The sequence below is a fragment of the Salvelinus alpinus genome, chromosome 31 (assembly GCF_045679555.1).
Source record: "Salvelinus alpinus chromosome 31, SLU_Salpinus.1, whole genome shotgun sequence".
Lineage (NCBI taxonomy): Eukaryota > Metazoa > Chordata > Actinopteri > Salmoniformes > Salmonidae > Salvelinus > Salvelinus alpinus.
This window is the reverse complement of record NC_092116.1, coordinates 20,814,512-20,834,680: the sequence shown is the minus strand read 5'-3', so window position 1 is coordinate 20,834,680 and position 20,169 is coordinate 20,814,512. Positions and strand designations below refer to the sequence as shown.

Below are 20,169 nucleotides of genomic sequence, written 5' to 3'. Positions count from 1 at the left end.
GAATCCTGGATGTATCTCTCCATAGCCTCTTGCTCTGGGCGAGAGAGGTTAAACAACCGGCTACTGGGGAGAGGAGCTCCAGGCTGGAGATCAATGGCGCAGTCGTACGGCCGATGAGGCGGCAGCGACAGGGCGTGATGCTTGCTGAACACAGGAGCTAGATCGTGATGGTCGGGAGGAACTGATGACTGGTTCGGAGGTTCTGGAGTGAACTGGGGCACAGACAAGGCAGGGGCAAGGGCAGAATGTAGACAATTAGAGTGACAAAATGAACTCCAAGTGGTTACCTTTCCGGAGGTCCAGTCAATCTGTGGGTTGTGTAGCTTTAACCATGGATGGCCAAGAACCAGGGGAGAGTAAGGACAGTCGATTATGTGGAAACTGATCTTTTCCTGGTGATTTCCAGAGAGACGCAGGATGACAGGGACGGTTCTCACAGACACGGGCGAGGAGCTTTCCATTGAGAGCGTTGGCATTGAGGGGTGAATCGAGTGGGACAGTGTCCAGGCCCAACTGGGTAATGACACCTTGGTCCAGGAAGCTCTCGTCGGTGCCCGAATCGATGAGAACAGACAGAGGAAAAGCCTGCCTCTGCCACACAAGGTTGCCTTCAAGCAGGGGTCTGGGGGGAGATGGGCTGGAGATTTGGCTCAACAGTATATCCCCCACTACTGCCGAGCCCCCTCTTTTGCTGGACGCAGGGAACAAGTGGAGACAAAGTGACCAACCTGGCCACAGTATAGGCAGCTCCTAGCACTGATTCATCGTTGCCTCTCCTCTGGAGAGAGACAGACCCGGCCGAGCTGCATGGGTTCAGGATCTGGAAGAGCCTTGGGATGGGATGCAGTCAGAGAAGGAGGACAAGGCACTGGAGCAGATGTTATGGGGCATGCAACCCTACCTAACCTCTCCCTCCGACGCTCACGGAGACAGTTGTCGATGCGGATAGCGAGAGAGATGAGTTCATCAAGTCCATCAGGCTCATCCCTGGACACCAACTCGTCCTTGAGGGTCTCCGTGAGCGCGTTCTGGAATGCTCCCTGAAGGGCCTCCTCATTCCAGCCGCTCTCAGCGGTGAGGGTGCGAAACTCATATGCCATCTCAGCAACAACATGGGGGCCTTGACGGAGGGACACAGTCTGGGGGGCTGTCTGCATTTCTGCCTGTCTATTGTCACTGTCTGTCTGTCTGTCTGTCTGTCTGTCTGTCTGTCTGTCTGTCTGTCTGTCTGTCTGTCTGTCTGTCTGTCTCTTGTGTCTCTTGTGTCTCTTGTGTCTCTGCCCACCCCTCCCTCCATGTCTGGCAGTGACTAACTGTGAGGTCCTTTACATCAGCTGTACTGTATATGCCACACCAGTTCCCCTAAAATGACCACAACGCTTCTGAAAACTTAATGCTGAGTGAATGCATGTTCTTGTTCTGTCTGTCTGTCTGTCTGTCTGCCCATCCGGCTGTACTAGCAAACTGATGTTATCAAATCCTTACAAGGTCCAGCCACAGCCCAAATAAAAGTCAAATAATCCCCAAATCAGAATCTGATGAAAATGTCTCTGACGTCATTCTGGGAAAGTATCTTCCTCTCTGTCATCCTAATCGTCTTGTCTAACGTTACAACCATTATGATTTCTGCAGCGTGCTTTGACTGCAATGCATGACAGGCGGTTCATGGGTTATTACTTTCACTTTTAACTATCATTCAATTAGCTGGTGGATGGTCTTTGGTATACTATCCAGCCATAGATATTCTATTCTATGATGAAGAGATATTCTAGAACGCTCCGCCAAGGGAGATTAGGCGCCAAATGAAGCCAGAGTTTGATCGATCAGTCTCTCCTCCTCTGTGGCTTTTCGCTTCTCCGTGGTTTGCGTGTGTGACAGACTGTGTTAGCTGTCAATCCATGACTACAGCGTGACAGACTGTGTAAGCTGTCAATCTATGACTACAGCGTGACAGACTGTGTTAGCTGTCAATCTATGACTACAGCGTGACAGACTGTGTTAGCTGTCAATCTATGACTACAGCGTGACAGACTGTGTTAGCTGTCAATCTATGACTACAGCGTGACAGACTGTTAGCGCTGTCAATCTATGACTACCGCGTGACAGACTGTTAGCGCTGTCAATCTATGACTACAGCGTAACAGACTGTTAGCGCTGTCAATCTATGACTACAGCGTAACAGACTGTTAGCGCTGTCAATCTATAACCACAGTGTGACAGAATGTGTTATGACTACAGCGTGACAGACTGTGTTAGCTGTCAATCTATGACTACAGCGTGACAGACTGTGTTAGCTGTCAATCTATGACTACAGCGTGACAGACTGTGTTAGCTGTCAATCTATGACTACAGCGTGACAGACTGTGTTAGCTGTCAATCTATGACTACAGCGTGTGTGTGGCTAGCTTCATGCCTCGTGCTAATGTCTCGCTAGGTCTCATTGTCTACTCATTTTTCTTAATTTCCCCAATTCTTACCACCCACGGCAACATGACCAATGAAAACAACAATCTCTCCCTCTTGCTCTTCCCTTTCTCTCTGTCTCATTTCCCTCCCTCCCTCCATGTCAGGGCTTTTTCATTCCACTGCTGTCATTCCTTAATTCTCTCCCCTCACACTGTACCTCTCACTCCCTCTCCTCTCCTCTCTTCACCTCTCTCGCCCATACTCTGTCTGTTTGCCATGCAGTGCTATGTCTCTCTCTCTCTCCCAAGCATCACGTGTGTCTGACTGAACGTATGAACTAGCTCTCAATCAGTGCATTCCCTCTAAAGCCCAAAGCTGGTTCAGTGTGTGTCTGAGAGAGGGGGAGGGGGAGAGAGGGGGAGAGGGGTAAAACATGGGATAAAGATTATATGTATTCATATATATTTACCATATGTGCGTACGTGTGTGTTCTGACTCATAGTTAATCGTAAGGCAGTGTAGATGCACATCCTCAAAAGAAGTGTGTGTGTGTGTGTGTGTGTGTGTGTGTGTGTGTGTGTGTGTGTGTGTGTGTGTGTGTGTGTGTGTGTGTCAATGGGGTTCTCCTTCACTCCAGCACTTCCTGTGCTCTTCACAGACCGTCACCATAAAAACTAGAGCAATATGGCCTAAAAATTATATCTATGGGCGATTCACAATATATTTCTCATTTATTTGATTTTTTCTCTCAATAAGCTACAATTAATGGTCAATACACTGCATTTCAAAGAGTCAGGAATAATCAAATGAATTTATAACTAGGCTAAATATAAACCTTTCGCAACCATAAGACCCACTAATAATTGTATTATTATATCAAAATAGTTTAACCCGCTTTTTCTGCAATAATCACTGATTTGGCTTTCAAGTCTATGAAAATTGACAGGCTATGTGCACACTGCCCACAAAATGAGGTGGAAACTGAGCTGCACTTCCTAACCTCCTGCCAAATGTATGACCATATTAGAGACACATATTTCCCTCAGATTACACAGAGCCACAAAGAATTAGAAAACAAAACCCAATTTTGATAAACTCCCATATCTATTGGGTGAAATACCACAGTGTGACATCACAGCAGCAAGATTTGGGACCTGTTGCCACAAGAAGAACAAACACCATTGTAAATACAACCCATATTTATGTTTATTTATTTTGTACTTAACTATTTGTACATCGTTACAACACTGTATATATACATAATATGACATTTTAAATGTCTTTATTATTTTGGAACTTCTGTGAGTGTAATGTTTACTGTTCCTTTTAATTGTTTATTTCACTTTTGTTTATTATCTACTTCACTTGCTTTGGCAATGATAAGATATGTTTCCCATGCCAATAAAGCCCTTAATTGAAATCGAAGAGAGAGAGAGAGAGAGAGAGAGAGAGAGAGAGAGAGAGAGAGAGAGAGAGAGAGAGAGAGAGAGAGAGCGAGAGAGAGAGAGCGAGTAGAGAGAGAGTAGAGAGAGGGAGAGGGAGGAGAGAGGAAAGAGGAAAGAGCGGGAGGAGAGCAGAGAGAGAGCAGAGAGGGAGGAGAGCAGAGAGAGAGAAGAGAGGGAGGAGAGCAGAGAGAGAGAAGAGAGGGAGGAGAGCAGAGAGAGAGAAGAGAGGGAGGAGCGAGGAGAGAGAGGAGAGAGGAGCGAGGAGAGAGAGAAGAGAGGGAGGAGAGAGGAGAGAGAGGAGAGAGAGAGCAGAGAGAGAGCAGAGAGAGAGCAGAGAGAGAGCAGAGAGAGAGCAGCCCCTGGAGGAGGATGTTAGGGAGAAAGAAAGCGCTCTTATCCAATTCTCATGTGGGTGGGAAGTTCAAATTGATTGTTCTGACCTCACAAAACAACCAAAACGTCTTAGGCCTAAACCTCACAATAGAACCAAAACGTCTTAGGCCTAAACCTCACAAAACAACCAAAACGTCTTAGGCCTAAACCTCACAAAACAACCAAAACGTCTTAGGCCTAAACCTCACAATACAACCAAAACGTCTTAGGCCTAAACCTCACAATACAACCAAAACGTCTTAGGCCTAAACCTCACAATACAACCAAAACGTCTTAGGCCTAAACCTCACAATACAACCAAAACGTCTTAGGCGTAAACCTCACAAAACAACCAAAACGTCTTAGATCTAAACCTCACAATACAACCAAAACGTCTTAGGCCTAAACCTCACAATACAACCAAAACGTCTTAGGCCTAAACCTCACAAAACAACCAAAATGTCTTAGGCCTAAACCTCACAAAACAACCAAAATGTCTTAGGCCTAAACCTCACAATACAAACAAAATGTCTTAGGCCTAAACCTCACAATACAACCAAAACGTCTTAGGCCTAAACCTCACAAAACAACCAAAATGTCTTAGGCCTAAACCTCACAATACAACCAAAATGTCTTAGGCCTAAACCTCACAATACAACCAAAACGTCTTAGGCCTAAACCTCACAAAACAACCAAAATGTCTTAGGCCTAAACCTCACAATACAACCAAAATGTCTTAGGCCTAAACCTCACAATACAACCAAAATGTCTTAGGCCTAAACCTCACAAAACAACCAAAATGTCTTAGGCCTAAACCTCACAATACAACCAAAACGTCTTAGGCCTAAACCTCACAATACAACCAAAACGTCTTAGGCCTAAACCTCACAATACAACCAAAACGTCTTAGACCTAAACCTCACAATACAACCAAAACGTCTTAGGCCTAAACCTCACAATACAACCAAAACGTCTTAGGCCTAAACCTCACAAAACAACCAAAACGTCTTAGACATAAACCTCACAATACAACCAAAATGTCTTAGGCCTAAACCTCTCAATACAACCAAAACGTCTTAGGCCTAAACCTCTCAATACAACCAAAACGTCTTAGGCCTAAACCTCACAATACAACCAAAACGTCTTAGGCCTAAACCTTAACTCTTCAAGACAGAAATGATACAGCAACAGTGGGATACATAAGTACATGTTAGACTATAGACCAGTTCCCTTTTTATTCTTCCTAAGAAAGGCAAACTGAAAATGAAAGGCAGTGTTTATAGTCAAGCTGTGCTCTGTCTAAACTGCAGCTCTGACAAGAGGCAGAGACGGCTTCAAGCTTCATGGCCGAGCCAAAATGTTTTGAGTTTTTTTTAAATACATTTTCTCCACGAGTGTCTGACTATCCTCTGTAGCCAAGGACAGCTTCGCTCCTCAACTCATGTCACCTTGGTTGGACTGTGAGGTAGCGAAAAGCGACAAAGTAGCAACAGACTGGCGACAGAATAGGTTGTCCTGTGCAGTAGAGCTGGTGAGAACAGTAATGGTGCCTGTGGTAATAACACAGAGAGCAGCAGTGGTAACAGTGGTAACAGTGGTAACAGTGGCAGCAGGTGAGTGTGTGACAGCCAAGGCCTCCTCACACTCCAGGAGAACTGTGTGGCAGGTAGCCTAGTGGTTAGAGTGTTGGACTAGTAACCAAAAGGTTGCTAGATTAAATCCCCGAGCTGACAAGGTAAAAATCTGTTGTTCTGCCCCTGAACAAAGCAGTTAACCCACTGTTCCTAGGCTGTAAATAAGAATTTGTTCTTAACTGACTTGCCTAGTTAAATAAAGGTTAAAAAACAGACTGCTGTCAGAGCACTAATACACTACAGGGATAAAGACACACCAGGAACCCTCCTCTCTCTGTTGCCCTGCAGATGCTCAATCACCTGCTGACACCTAGCCTGCAGCAAGAACAAGTACTCTCTTTATGTTAACAACCTAATGTACCAAGGTGCTGTGAAATATACACTGCTCAAAAAAATAAAGGGAACACTAAAATAACACATCCTAGATCTGAATGAATGAAATATTCTTATTAAATACTTTTTTCTTTACATAGTTGAATGTGCTGACAACAAAATCACACAAAAATGATCAATGGAAATCAAATTTTTCAACCCATGGAGGTCTGAATTTGGAGTCACACTCAAAATTAAAGTGGAAAACCACACTACAGGCTGATTCAACTTTGATGTAATGTCCTTAGAACAAGTCAGAATGAGGCTCAGTAGTGTGTGTGGCCTCCACGTGCCCGTATGACCTCCCTACAATGCCTGGGCATGCTCCTGATGAGGTGGCGGATGGTCTCCTGACTAAAGCATCCGCAAACTCCTGGACAGTCTGTGGTGCAACGTGGCGTTGGTGGATGGAGCGAGACATGATGTCCCAGATGTGCTGAATTGGATTCAGGTCTGGGGAACGGGCGGGCCAGTCCATAGCATCAATGCCTTCCTCTTGCAGGAACTGCTGACACACTCCAGCCACATGAGGTCTAGCATTGTCTTGCATTAGGAGGAACCCAGGGCCAACCGCACCAGCATATGGTCTCACAAGGGGTCTGAGGATCTCATCTCGGTACCTAATGGCAGTCAGGCTACCTCTGGCGAGCACATGGAAGGCTGTGCGGCCCCCCAAAGAAATGCCAACCCACACCATGACTGACCCACCGCCAAACCGGTCATGCTGGAGGATGTTGCAGGCAGCAGAACGTTCTCCACGGCGTCTCCAGACTATGTCACGTCTGTCACATGTGCGTGTGAACCTGCTTTCATCTGTGAAGAGCACAGGGCGCCAGTGGCGATTTGCCAATCTTGGTGTTCTCTGGCAAATGCCAAACGTCCTGCACGGTGTTGGGCTGTAAGCACAACCCCCACCTGTGGACGTCGGGGCCTCACACCACCCTCATGGAGTCTGTTTCTGACCGTTTGAGCAGACACATGCACATTTGTGGCCTGCTGGAGGTCATTTTGCAGGGCTCTGGCAGTGCTCCTCCTTGCACAAAGGCGGAGGAAGCGGTCCTGCTGCTGGGTTGTTGCCCTCCTACGGCCTCCTCCATGTCTCCTGATGTACTGGCCTGTCTCCTGGTAGCGCCTCCATGCTCTGGACACTACGCTGACAGACACAGCAAACCTTCTTGCCACAGCTCGCATTGATGTGCCATCCTGGATGAGCTGCACTACCTGAGCCACTTGTGTGGGTTGTAGACTCCGTCTCATGCTACCACTAGAGTGAAAGCACCGCCAGCATTCAAAAGTGACCAAAACATCAGCCAGGAAGCATAGGAACTGAGAAGTGGTCTGTGGTCAACACCTGCAGAACCACTCCTTTATTGGGGGTGTCTTGCTAATTGCCTATAATTTCCACCTTTTGTCTATTCCATTTGCACAACAGCATGTGAAATTTATTGTCAATCAGTGTTGCTTCCTAAGTGGACAGTTTGATTTCACAGAAGTGTGATTGACTTGGAGTTACATTGTGTTGTTTAAGTGTTCCCTTAATTTTTTTGAGCAGTGTATATTGTATGATTATGAAACACAGTGTGTGAGATAAACACCAATAGCGAGTCCTTCAGGTGCATGGTGTTAAGTGAATATACCTAGTGAATGCAGACACTGTGAATGAACCAGCCAGGTCAACAGTGAGGGAGGTAGACACAGTCATACTTGAAGTAGTGGCAGTCCCATGCCCAGCCCACACACACTGACTGTACATATAGGAGCAAGTGTCTCTGTCCGTACACACACACGCGCACACACACACACACACAAAGGGTGTAGCCTCAATAGATGGGTTAAAACTGTCTGATTCAAGAACTGCCTTCTCTCTCTGTCTCTATCTCTGTCTCTCTCTGTGTCTGTCTCTCTTTCTGTCTGTCTCTCTCTGTCTCTATCTGTCTCTGTCTCTCTCTGTGTCTGTCGGTCTCTCTTTCTGTCGGTCTCTCTTTCTGTCGGTCTCTCTTTCTGTCGGTCTCTCTCTCTGTCGGTCTCTCTTTCTGTCGGTCTCTCTTTCTGTCGGTCTCTCTTTCTGTCGGTCTATCTCTCTGTCGGTCTATCTCTCTGTCGGTCTATCTCTCTGTCGGTCTCTCTTTCTGTCGGTCTCTCTCTCTGTCGGTCTCTCTTTCTGTCGGTCTCTCTCTCTCTCTGTCTCTCTCTCTCTCTGTCTCTCTCTCTCTCTGTCTCTCTCTGTCTCTCTCTCTGTCTCTGTTTCTATCTGTCTCTGTCTCTCTTTCTGTCTGTCTCTCTCTGTCTCTCTTTCTGTTGGTCTCTCTCTGTCTCTCTTTCTGTCGGTCTCTCTCTGTCTCTGTCTCACTCTCTATCGATCTATCTATCTCTGTGTCTGTCTCTCTTTCTGTCGGTCTCTCTTTCTGTCGGTCTCTCTCTCTCTCTGTCTCTATCTGTCTGTCTGTCTCTTGCTCTACTTCCCAGAGCCATGGGCAAGGACAAGGCTCAGTTCTCTCACTTCGTAAGGAGCGCTGATTCTCTGAATCTCCTCTAACTCTAACACACACAATCCCCCCGTCTCCCTGAGGCCATGTCTGTCACATCCTCAACAAGTAAGTGCTAAATTCAACTTTCCACATTCACAGTATCTGCATAAAGACAGTTCTATGTCATAGAACATATCACACTTCACAACGTTGCGCTCTCATTTGCACGTTATCAAATCCATCACCTTGCTCCCTCACCCCTCCCTGTGCTGAAGAGACCATGTGACTCCATATGTGGTACGGAGATAAGGGGAGGAGCTCAATAACCAAAACCTCACCACTTCTACAACCGTATATCTAACCTATCTTCCCCAGCTGTACAGACACCCCCCCCCCCCCCCGACACACCAGATCTACTGAAATATCCAACCTATCTTCCCCAGCTGTACAGACACCCCCCCCCGCCGACACACCAGATCTACTGAAATATCCAACCTATCTTCCCCAGCTGTACAGACGCCCCCCCCAGATCTCCTGAAATATCCAACCTATCTTACCCAGCTGTGCAGACGCCCCCCCGACACACCAGATCTACTGAAATAGAGAGAGCGGAGGAGCGGGGTGACGTGAGAGAACTTGGGAAGGTTGAACACCAGACGGGCTGCGGCGTTCTGGATGAGTTGTAGGGGTTTAATAGCACAGGCAGGGAGCCCAGCCAACAGCGAGTTGCAGTAATCCAGACGGGAGATGACAAGTGCCTGGATTAGGACCTGCGCCGCTTCCTGTGTGAGGCAGGGTCGGTTGCCTCTGCATCAGTTGCCTCTGCAGGGTGGCCGACTGAACCGATCTCAAAGGGATGGCTGGGTTGTGGAAGATAGGCTCCTCCCACACCCACAGCCCAGGCTCCACACCCCCTTCTCGTGTGGGTCTTAGCAGCTGCCAGGCCCTCAGCACTGCAGAGTAAAAGTCTGAGAGACCTGCTGTACTCAGACTCTCCAGCCGACATCAGTATGGTAGAGCAGTCTCTGCACCACCTTTAGTCGGAATGCTGCCACCCTGCTCTCCAGTTCCACCAGGCCCTGTCCTCCTTCGTGTACAGACATATACAACACCGCCCTCAGCCAGTGATGACCCGACCAGAAAAAGCAGACCGGCGGGGGGTTGAGAACAGCCAGTCTTGACACCACTGCCTGTGACAGCCCCTCCCAGTTCTTCCTGACCCACCTCTACAAGCCCAGGTACACCCCCAAAATGTCAAGCCCTTCACAACCCCACTGCAAACCCCCTGAAAGCAGAGGGGCCCTATCCCTCCATGCCCCACATAACAGAGCATTGCTCTTGCCCCATGACTAGACCCAGCCTCATCTACACCACCATCCATAATATGACTAGACCCAGCCTCATCTACACCACCATCCATAACATGACTAGACCCAGCCTCATCTACACCACCATCCATAACATGACTAGACCCAGCCTCATCTACACCACCATCCATAACAGCTGAGCTAGCACCCAGCCTCATCTACACCACCATCCATAACATGACTAGACCCAGCCTCATCTACACCACCATCCATACATACTAACCCAGCCTCATCCACCACCATCCATAACTGACTAGACCCAGCCTCATCTACACCACCATCCATAACCTGACTAGACCCAGCTCATCTACACTACCATCCATAACTGACTAGACCCAGCCTCATCTACACCACCATCCATAACTATCGACTAGACCCAGCCTCATCTACACCACCATCCATAACATGACTAGACCCAGCCTCATCTACACCACCATCCATAACATGACTAGACCCAGCCTCATCTACACCACCATCCATAACATGACTAGACCCAGCCTCATCTACACCACCATCCATAACATGACTAGACCCAGCCTCATCTACACCACCATCCATAACATGACTAGACCCAGCCTCATCTACACCACCATCCATAACATGACTAGACCCAGCCTCATCTACACCACCATCCATAACATGACTAGACCGAGCCTCATCTACACTACCATCCATAACATGACTAGACCCAGCCTCATCTACACCACCATCCATAACATGACTAGACCCAGCCTCATCTACACTACCATCCATAACATGACTAGACCCAGCCTCATCTACACCACCATCCATAACATGACTAGACCCAGCCTCATCTACACCACCATCCATAACATGACTAGACCCAGCCTCATCTACACCACCATCCATAACATGACTAGACCCAGCCTCATCTACACCACCATCCATAACCTGACTAGACCCAGTCTCATCTACACTACCATCCATAACCTGACTAGACCCAGCCTCATCTACACCACCATCCATAACATGACTAGACCCAGCCTCATCTACACCACCATCCATAACATGACTAGACCCAGCCTCATCTACACCACCATCCATAACATGACTAGACCCAGCCTCATCTACACCACCATCCATAACATGACTAGACCCAGCCTCATCTACACTACCATCCATAACATGACTAGACCCAGCCTCATCTACACCACCATCCATAACATGACTAGACCCAGCCTCATCTACACTACCATCCATAACATGACTAGACCCAGCCTCATCTACACCACCATCCATAACATGACTAGACCCAGCCTCATCTACACCACCATCCATAACATGACTAGACCCAGCCTCATCTACACCACCATCCATAACATGACTAGACCCAGCCTCATCTACACCACCATCCATAACATGACTAGACCCAACCCTGTGTAAAGCCCCTCCCCATACCTCACTTTAAAATGCACATTTAACTGTTGCTCATTGTTATTCAGAAACATGAACACTTGCCTCTGGAATGAAACAACGTGCTTAACGGCATCTGCCTGAAAACCTGTCAACAGTACACGAAAACCACTAGCAAACTTACCAAAACCACTCAGCTCTTTACGGATTTGATCATCTGTAATAGACGGAGGCAGATTCGCAACTACCACCCTAGTTGAAGGATGCGGAATGTATAAATTCAGCTGCTTCCTGTCGGCCGACTGCGAACAGAACCTCCTCCACCTTAACTCCATTCTCAGGAACACATCTGAATCCATGCCATAACGACAGTGTCTCCTCCGCACTAGGCTGCGAAGCATTCGCGCACACCATTCAAACCCCAGGAAACTCTGTCCTCTTCCACCCTAACTTCAAAAAGAAAAACAGCAAGATGCTGCCACCAGCTTTACCGTGGCGATGGAGCCAGGTTTCCTCCAAACTCCCAGCAGGCTGTGTGTGCCTTTTACTGAGGAACGTCTTCCCTCTGGCCACGCTACCATAAAGGCCTGATTGGTGGAATGCTGTTGAGATGTTTGTCCTTCTGGAAGTTTCTCCTATCTAAACAGAGGAAGCTCTGAAGCTCTGTCAGAGTGACTGGGTTCTTGGTCACCTCCCTGACTAAGGCCCTTCTCCCCCGATTGTTCTGTTTGGCAGGGTGGTCAGCTCTAGTAAGAGTCTTGGTCGTTCCGGAACTTCTTCCATTTCAGAATGATGGAAGCCATTGTGTTCTTGGGGAGCTTCAATGCTCCAGACTCCTGTCTTGGAGCGCTACGGACAATTATTTTGACCTCATGGCTTGGTTGTTGCTCTGACATGAACTGTCAACTGTGGGACCTTATATAGACAGGTGTGTGCCTTTCCAAATCATGTCCAATCAATTGAATTTACCACAGGTGGACTCCAATCAAGTTGTAGAACCATCTTAAGGATGATCAATGGAAACAGGATGCACCTGAGCTCAATTTCGAGTCTCATAGCAAAGTGTCTGAATACTTATGTAAATAAAGTATTTCTGATTATTATTTTTCATACATTTGCAAAAATGTCTAAAAACAGTTTTTGCTTTGTTATTATGGGGGATTGTGTGTAGATTGATGAGGGAAAAACATGTATTACATTTTAGAATAAGGCTGATACGTAACAAAATGTGAAAGAAATTAAGGGGTCTGAATACTTTCCGAATCCACTGATTCGATTGGGTGAATTACCAGTGTTCCATCACAGCAGCAATATTTGTGACCTGTTGCCTCAACAAAAAGGGCAACCAGTGAAGAACAAACACCATTGTAAATACAACCCATATTTATGTTAATTAGTTTCCCTGTTGTACTTCAACTATGTGTAAATAATATGACATTTGAAATTACTTTATTCTTTTGGAACTTTTGTGAGTGTAATGTTTTGAACAAATATTGTTTATTTCACTTTTGTTAAGATAGAGAGAGAATGTTTATGTATTTTCCCTTTTTTACTTTAACTATTTGCACATTGTTACAACACTGTATATAGCCATAATATGACATTTTCAATGTCTCTACTCATTTGAAACTTTTGTGAGTTTAATTTTTACATTTCATTTTTTATTCTTTCTTTCACTTTTGTTTATTATCTATTTCACTTGCTTTGGCAATGTAAACATATGTTTCCCATGCCAATAAAGTCCCTTAAATTGAAATTGAATTGAGAGAGGATGTGTGTGTTGTTCTGTATGTATGGCAATAAGACTGTGTCTGGTCCTCATGCTGTTTTGTTGAGTGAGTCAAAGTGGGATTAACAAGGGAGCTATTGTCAGCGCTGTCTGCTGTTAATAAAAAAAATATTTTAAAAAGATATGTTTTATTGTCACATACTCCAGATAGGTGCAGTGAAATGTTTTACAGGGTCAGCCATAGTAGTACAATGCCCCTGAAGCAAATTAGGGTTAAGTGCCTTGCTCAAGAGCACATCAACAGATTTTTCACCTTGTCGGCTCGGGTATTCGAACGCTCTAAATGCTAGGCTATCACGCACACACACTTCCTGGCCTTTCATTAAAGCGATTAGAGATTAATGTCCAGAGCCCACGTCTAATCCTGTTTAGAACTGCACTGTGAGATGATGGCATGTAGTGTGACCAGCCTTGTGTGTGTGTGTATATGTGTTGGTTCTTCTATCCTTTCCTTGATGACAGCTTTGCACACTCTTGGCATTCTCTCAACTAGCTTCATGAGGTAGTCACCTGGAATGCATTTAAATTAACAGGTATGCCTTGTTAAAAGTTCATTTGTGGAATTTCGGTCCTTCTTAATGCTTTGAGCCAATCAGTTGTGTTGTGACAATGTAGGGGTGATATACAGAAGATAGCCCTATTTGGTAAAATACAAAATCCATATTGTGGCAAGAACTGCTCAAATAAGCAAAAGAAACGACAGTCCATCATTACTTTAAGACATGAAGGTCAGTCAATACGTAAGTTTCTTCAAGGGCAGTCTCAAAAACCAAGCCCTATGATGAAAATGGCTCTCATGAGGACCGCAACAGGAATGGAAGACCGAGTTACCTCTGCTGCAGAGGTTAAGTTCATTAGAGTTACCAGCGACAGAAATTTTCGCCCAAATAATGCTTCACAGAGGTCCAGTTAAAAAAAAAATTACAGACACATCTCAACATCTACTGTTCAGAGGGGACTGCGTGAATAAGGCCTTCATGGTCGAATTGCTGCAAAGAAACCACTACTAAAGGACACCAATAATAAGAAGAGAATTGCTTGGGCCAAAAAACACGAGCAATGGACAATAGACTGGTGGAAATCTGTCCTTTGGTCTGATGAGTCCAATTTTTAGATTTTTGGTTCCAACCGCCGTGTCTTTGTGAGACGCAGAGTAGGTGAACGGATGATTTTCGCATGTGTGGTTCCCACTGTAAAACATGGAGGAGGAGGTGTTATGGTGTGGGTGTGCTTTGCTGGTGACACTGTCAGTGATTTATTTAGAATTCAAGGCACACTTAACCAGCATGGCTACCACAACATTCTGCAGCGATACAACATCCCATCTGGTTTGCGCTTAGTGGGACTATAATTTGTTTTTCAACAGGATAATGACCCAAAACACACCTCCAGTCTGTGTAATGGCTATTTGACCAAGAAGGAGTGATGGAGTGCTGCATCAGATGACCTGACCTCCACAATCACCCGACCTCAACCCAATTGAGATGGTTTGGGATGAGTTGGACCGCAGAGTGAAGGAAAAGCAGGCATTGAGTGCTCAGCATATGTGGGAACTCCTTCAAGACAGTTGGAAAAGCATTCCAGGTGAAGCTGGTTGAGATAATGCCAAGAGTGTGCAAAGCTGTCATCAAGGCAAAGGGTGGCTATTTGAAGAATCTAAAATCTAAAATATATTTTGATTTGTTTAACACTTTTTTGGTTACTACATGATTCCATATAGTTTAGATGTTTTGATGTCTTCACTATTATTCTACAATGAATAGACCCTTGAATGAGTAGATGTGTCGAAACGTTTGACTGGTAGTGTATATAATGTGACCGACTGACCATATCACAGTGTATCAACTTTGCTGTGAATCACAGTGTTAGTAATGACAATTTATTATACTGGACTCTCTCACAGAGTACTGTTGTATGTACTGTAACTGCATATGACTGTAACTGTATCACAGTGGATCATATTCACACACACACACACACACACACACACACACACACACACACACACACACACACACACACACACACACACACACACACACACACACACACACACACACACACACACACACACACACACACACACACACCGTAACACCCAGTTGTGGGCCTCTGCCAGATGAGAGGATAGGATTCCACAGTAATGAGATCTCTTTCAGAAGCAATGAACTGAACACACACACACACAGATCAGGTGAGGACAGGAACAAAAGCAATCCACCACAAAAACCTCTACATTAACAACCCTACAACTCAGCCAGGGTTACCATTAGCCGGTAATAGCCAGCTTTTGGCCGATATTTTTTTGGGAAAAGCTGATTAATAAAATTTGCGCAGGGCAATTGTCCGGGAGAAGAAGGAAAAGTCCAATTACGAAATAATGCTTTTTAGCATATTCATTGATGTAAATACCAGGAGATTGAAATACATTTGACTGGTTGTGTTTTCAGTCTATAGGTAATTTGCATAATATAGCGGAATAATTAAATTGACACCTGTGTACAGTATATTCTTTATGTACAGTTGAAGTCGGAAGTTTACATACACCTTAGCCAAATACATTTAAACTCAGTTTTTCACAATTCCTGACATTTAATCCTAGTAAAAAAATCCCTGTCTTAGGTCAGTTAAGATCACCACTTTATTTTAAGAATGTGAAATGTCAGAATAATAGTAGAGAAAATGATTTATTTCACCTTTTATTTATTTCATCACACTCCCAGTGGGTCAGAAGTTTACATACACTCAATTAGTATTTGGTAGCATTGCCATTAAATTGTTTAACTTGGGTCAAACGTTTCGGGTAGCATTCCACAAGCTTCACACAATAAGTTGGGTGAATTTTGGCCTATTCCTCCTGACAGAGCTGGTGTAACTGAGTCAGGTTTGTAGGCCTCCTTGCTCACACATGCTTTTTCAGTTCTGCCCACACATGTTCTATAGGATTGAGGTCAGGGCTTTGTGATGGCCACTCCAATACCTTGACTTTGTTGTCCTTAAGCCATTTCGCCACAACTTTGGAAGTATGCTTGGGGTCATTGTCCATTTGGAAGACCCACTTACGACCAAGCTTTAACTTCCTGACTGATGTCTTGAGATGTTGCTTCAATATATCCACATAATTTTCCTCCCTCATGATGCCATCTATTTTGTGAAGTGCACCAGTCCCCCCTGCAGCAAAGCACCCCCACAACATGATGCTGCCACCCCCCTGCTTCACGGTTGGGATGGTGTTCTTCGGCTTGCAAGCATCCCCCTTTTTCCTCCAAACATAACGATGGTAATTATCACCAAACGGTTCTATTTTTGTTTCATCAGACCAGAGGACATTTATCGAAAAAGTACGATCTTTGTCCCCATATGCAGTTGCAAACCGTAGTCTGGCTTTTTTTAATGGCGGTTTTGGAGCAGTAACTTCTTCCTTGCTGAGCGGCCTTTCAGGTTATGTCGATATAGGACCCGTTTTACTGTGGATATAGATACTTTTGTACCTGTTTCCTCCAGCATCTTCACAAGGTCCTTTGCTGTTGTTCTGGGATTGATTTGCACTTTTCGCACCAAAGAACGTTCATCTCTTGGAGACAGAACACGTCTCCTTCCTGAGCGGTATGACGGCTGTGTGATCCCATGGTGTTTATACTTGCATACTATTGTTTGTACAGATGAATGTGGTACCTTCAGGCGTTTGGAAATTGCTCCCAAGGATGAACCAGACTTGGAGGTCTACAATTTATTTTCTGAGGTCTTGGCTAATTTCTTTTGATTTTCCCATGATGTCAAGCAATGAGGCACTGAGTTTGAAGGTAGGCCTTGAAATACATCCACAGGTACACCTCCAATTGACTCAAATTATGTCAATTAGCCTATCAGAAGCTTTTAAAGCCATGACATCATTTTCCCAAGCTGTTAAAAGGCACAGTCAACTTAGTGTATGTATACTTCTGACCCACTGGAATTGTGATACAGTGAATTATAAGTGAAATAATCTGTCTGTAAACAATTGTTGGAAAAATTACTTGTGTCATGCACAAAGTAGATGTCCTAACCGTCTTACCAAAACTATAGTTTGTTAACAAGAAATTTGTGGAGTGGTTGAAAAACGAGTTTTAATGACTTCAACCTAAGTGTATGTAAACCTCCGACTTCAACTGTATTATATTTATCACACGAATACAGAGCGGAAAACCTGTCAGACAGTGTGAGAGCTGCTGCTAAAGCATCTCAAACAGGAAATGCATCAGCACGTCACACACCACTTTGCAATGAGCTGGAGGCAGTATGAGCTGGAGGCAGCATGAGCTGGAGGCAGTATGAGCTGGAGGCAGTATGAGCTGGAGGCAGCATGAGCTGGAGGCAGTATGAGCTAGAGGCAGCATGCGCTGGAGGCAGTGTGCATTTTGAAAACATATACACTACATGGCCGTTGAACATCTCATTCCAAAATCATCTGCATTAATATGGAGTTGATCCCCACTTTGCTGCTGAAACAGCCTCCACTCTTCTGGGAAGGCTTGTTGGAACAGTACTACAGGAGTTGCTTCCATTCAGCCACAAGAGCATTAGTGAGGTCGGGCAGTGATGTTGGGCGATTAGGCCTGGCTCGCAGTCAGCATTCCAATTAATCTCAAAGGTGTTCGATGGGGTTGAGGTCAGGGCTCTGTGCAGGCCAGTCAAGTTCTTCCACACCGATTGTGCACGGGGGCATTGTCATGCTGAAACAGGAAAGGGCCTTCCCCAAACTGTTGCCACAACATTGGAATCGCCTACAATGTAATTGTATGCTGTAGCATTAAGATTTCCCTTCACTAGAGCTAAGGGGCCTAGCCCGAGCCATGAAAATCAGCCCCAGACCATTATTCCTCATTCACTAAAGTTTACAGTTGGCACTATGCATTCTGGCGGGTAGCGTTCTCCTGGCATCCGCCAAACCTAGATTTGTCCATCGAACTGCCAGATGTTGAAGCGTGATTCATCACTTCAGAGAACAAGTCCAAAGCTTTACACCACTCCAGTCGACGCATGGCATTGCACATGGTGATCTTAGGCTTGTGTGCGGCTGCTCAGCCATGGAAACCCATTTCATGAAGATCTCGATAAACAGTTATTGTGCTGACGTTGCTTCCAAAGGCAGTTTGGAACACGGTAGTGAGTGTTTCAACCGAGGACAGACAATTTTTACGCGCTACGTGCTTCAGCACTCGGCGGTCCCGTTCTGTGAGCTAGTGTGGCCTACCACTTCGTGGCTGAGCCGTTGTTGCTCCTAGACGTTTCCACTTCACAATAACAGCACTTACAGTTGATCAGGGTAGCTCTAGCAGGGCAGAAATTTGACAAAATGACTCGTTGGAAAGGTGACATTATATGACGGTGCCACACTGAAAGTCACTGAGTTCTTCAGTAAGGTCATTCTACTGCCAATATTTGTCTATGAAGATTGCATGGCTGTGTGCTGTCAGCAACAGCTGTGGCTGAAATAGCCGAATCCACTAATTTGAGGGGGTGTCCATATACTTTTCTATATATAGTGTACTTAATTGTTTGGAACCTGAATGTTTTACTACATATTTTGAGGCATGTCTTACCTTGCTTCAAAGTAGCCTAGCCAAAATTAGACCATTTCCGTGGAGGCAAATATTTTATAGCAACTTTCTTTCATTTTTTTCAAAGGCACAATCCTAGTCATATTAGCAACCCATGTGTCACGACTTCTGCCAAAGTTGGTGCCTCTCCTTGTTCGGGCAGCATTCGGCGGTTGACGTCACCGGCTTTCTAGCCTCCACCGATCTATATTTATTTTTCCATTTGTTTTGTCTTGATCGTACACACCTGGTTCCCATTACGTTTTTATTATTTCCCTATTTAACCCTCTGGAGCCATCATGGTTTTGTGCGTGTTTATTGTTGTCAGTTGTCTCGTTATTGTGATTCTGGATTCTCCTTGTTGGAAGACTATTTTGAGTAAAGTTACTATTATTACTCATCTCTGTGTCCTGCGTCTGACTCCGCCTTACCCACATCACCTAGACTTTGACACCATGTTAGTTGTTGCATATTAGATCTCCCCTAAATTTCGAACATATATTTTCATCTCTGACAACAGTGTTTTCCCGCTAAGTGCATTACGGAACCAACATTCGCGCGTAGTCTACTGCCTTGTGCACATTGATGCGCATATAATGTGAAGAAATAATAGCTTATCAACATTTGAAGCTCAATGTTCTGATCTGTTGCATCAGACTCATTGCTTTTTAACGTTTTTTAATGTATTTATTGTGTAGCCTAGGCCTACCGGTTGTATGAATTTGGGATCGCCCACAACTGTCCCAGAGTCTGTTTGGAATAGGCTGTTTCTTTGTCGAAAAGCTGACCAACGTTATTCACGTCAGCTACTACAGTGACTGAAATGACTGCAACACTCAACAAAGAGCTGCAGTTAGTTTCAGAGTGGGTGGCAAGGAATAAGTTAGCCCTAAATATTTCTCAAACTAAAAGCATTGTATTTGGAACAAAACACTCACTAAACCTGAACTAAATCTTCTAATAAATAATGTGGAAATTGAGCAAGTTGAGATGACTAAACTGCTTGGAGCAAGACTAGATTGTAAACGGTCATGGTCAAAACATATTGATACAACAGTAGCTAAGATGGGGAGAAGTCTGTCCATAATAAAGTGATACTCTGTCTTCTTAACAACACTATAAACAAGGCATGTCCTACAGGCCCTAGTTTTGTCGCACCTTGACTACTGTTCAGTCGTGTGGTCAGGTGTCACAAAAAAGGACGTAGGAAAATTGCAATTGGCTCAGAACAGGGCAGCACGGCTGGCCCTTGGATGTACACAGAGAGCTAATATTAATAATATGCATGTCAATCTCTCTTGTCTGAAAGTGGATGACAGATTGACTTCATCACTACTTTTATTTATGAGAGGTATTGACATGT

The 20,169-nt window shown here is 45.1% G+C and overlaps 1 protein-coding gene across 4 annotated transcripts in view; it reads right to left on the bottom strand.

Moving 5' to 3' along the window:
• The window catches only part of LOC139561913 (phosphofurin acidic cluster sorting protein 1-like), a 78,214-nt gene that overhangs the window by 48,897 nt on the left and 9,148 nt on the right, over positions 1 to 20,169 (bottom strand). Inside the window, exon 1 of one of the 4 annotated variants that reach the window (XM_071379336.1) lies at positions 9,255 to 10,123. The exons of the other annotated variants lie outside the window; for them this stretch is intronic. The gene's annotated coding sequence lies outside the window, so the exon portion shown is untranslated. Of the gene's footprint in view, positions 1 to 9,254; positions 10,124 to 20,169 lie in introns of those variants that run through there. 4 annotated transcript variants of the gene reach the window in all.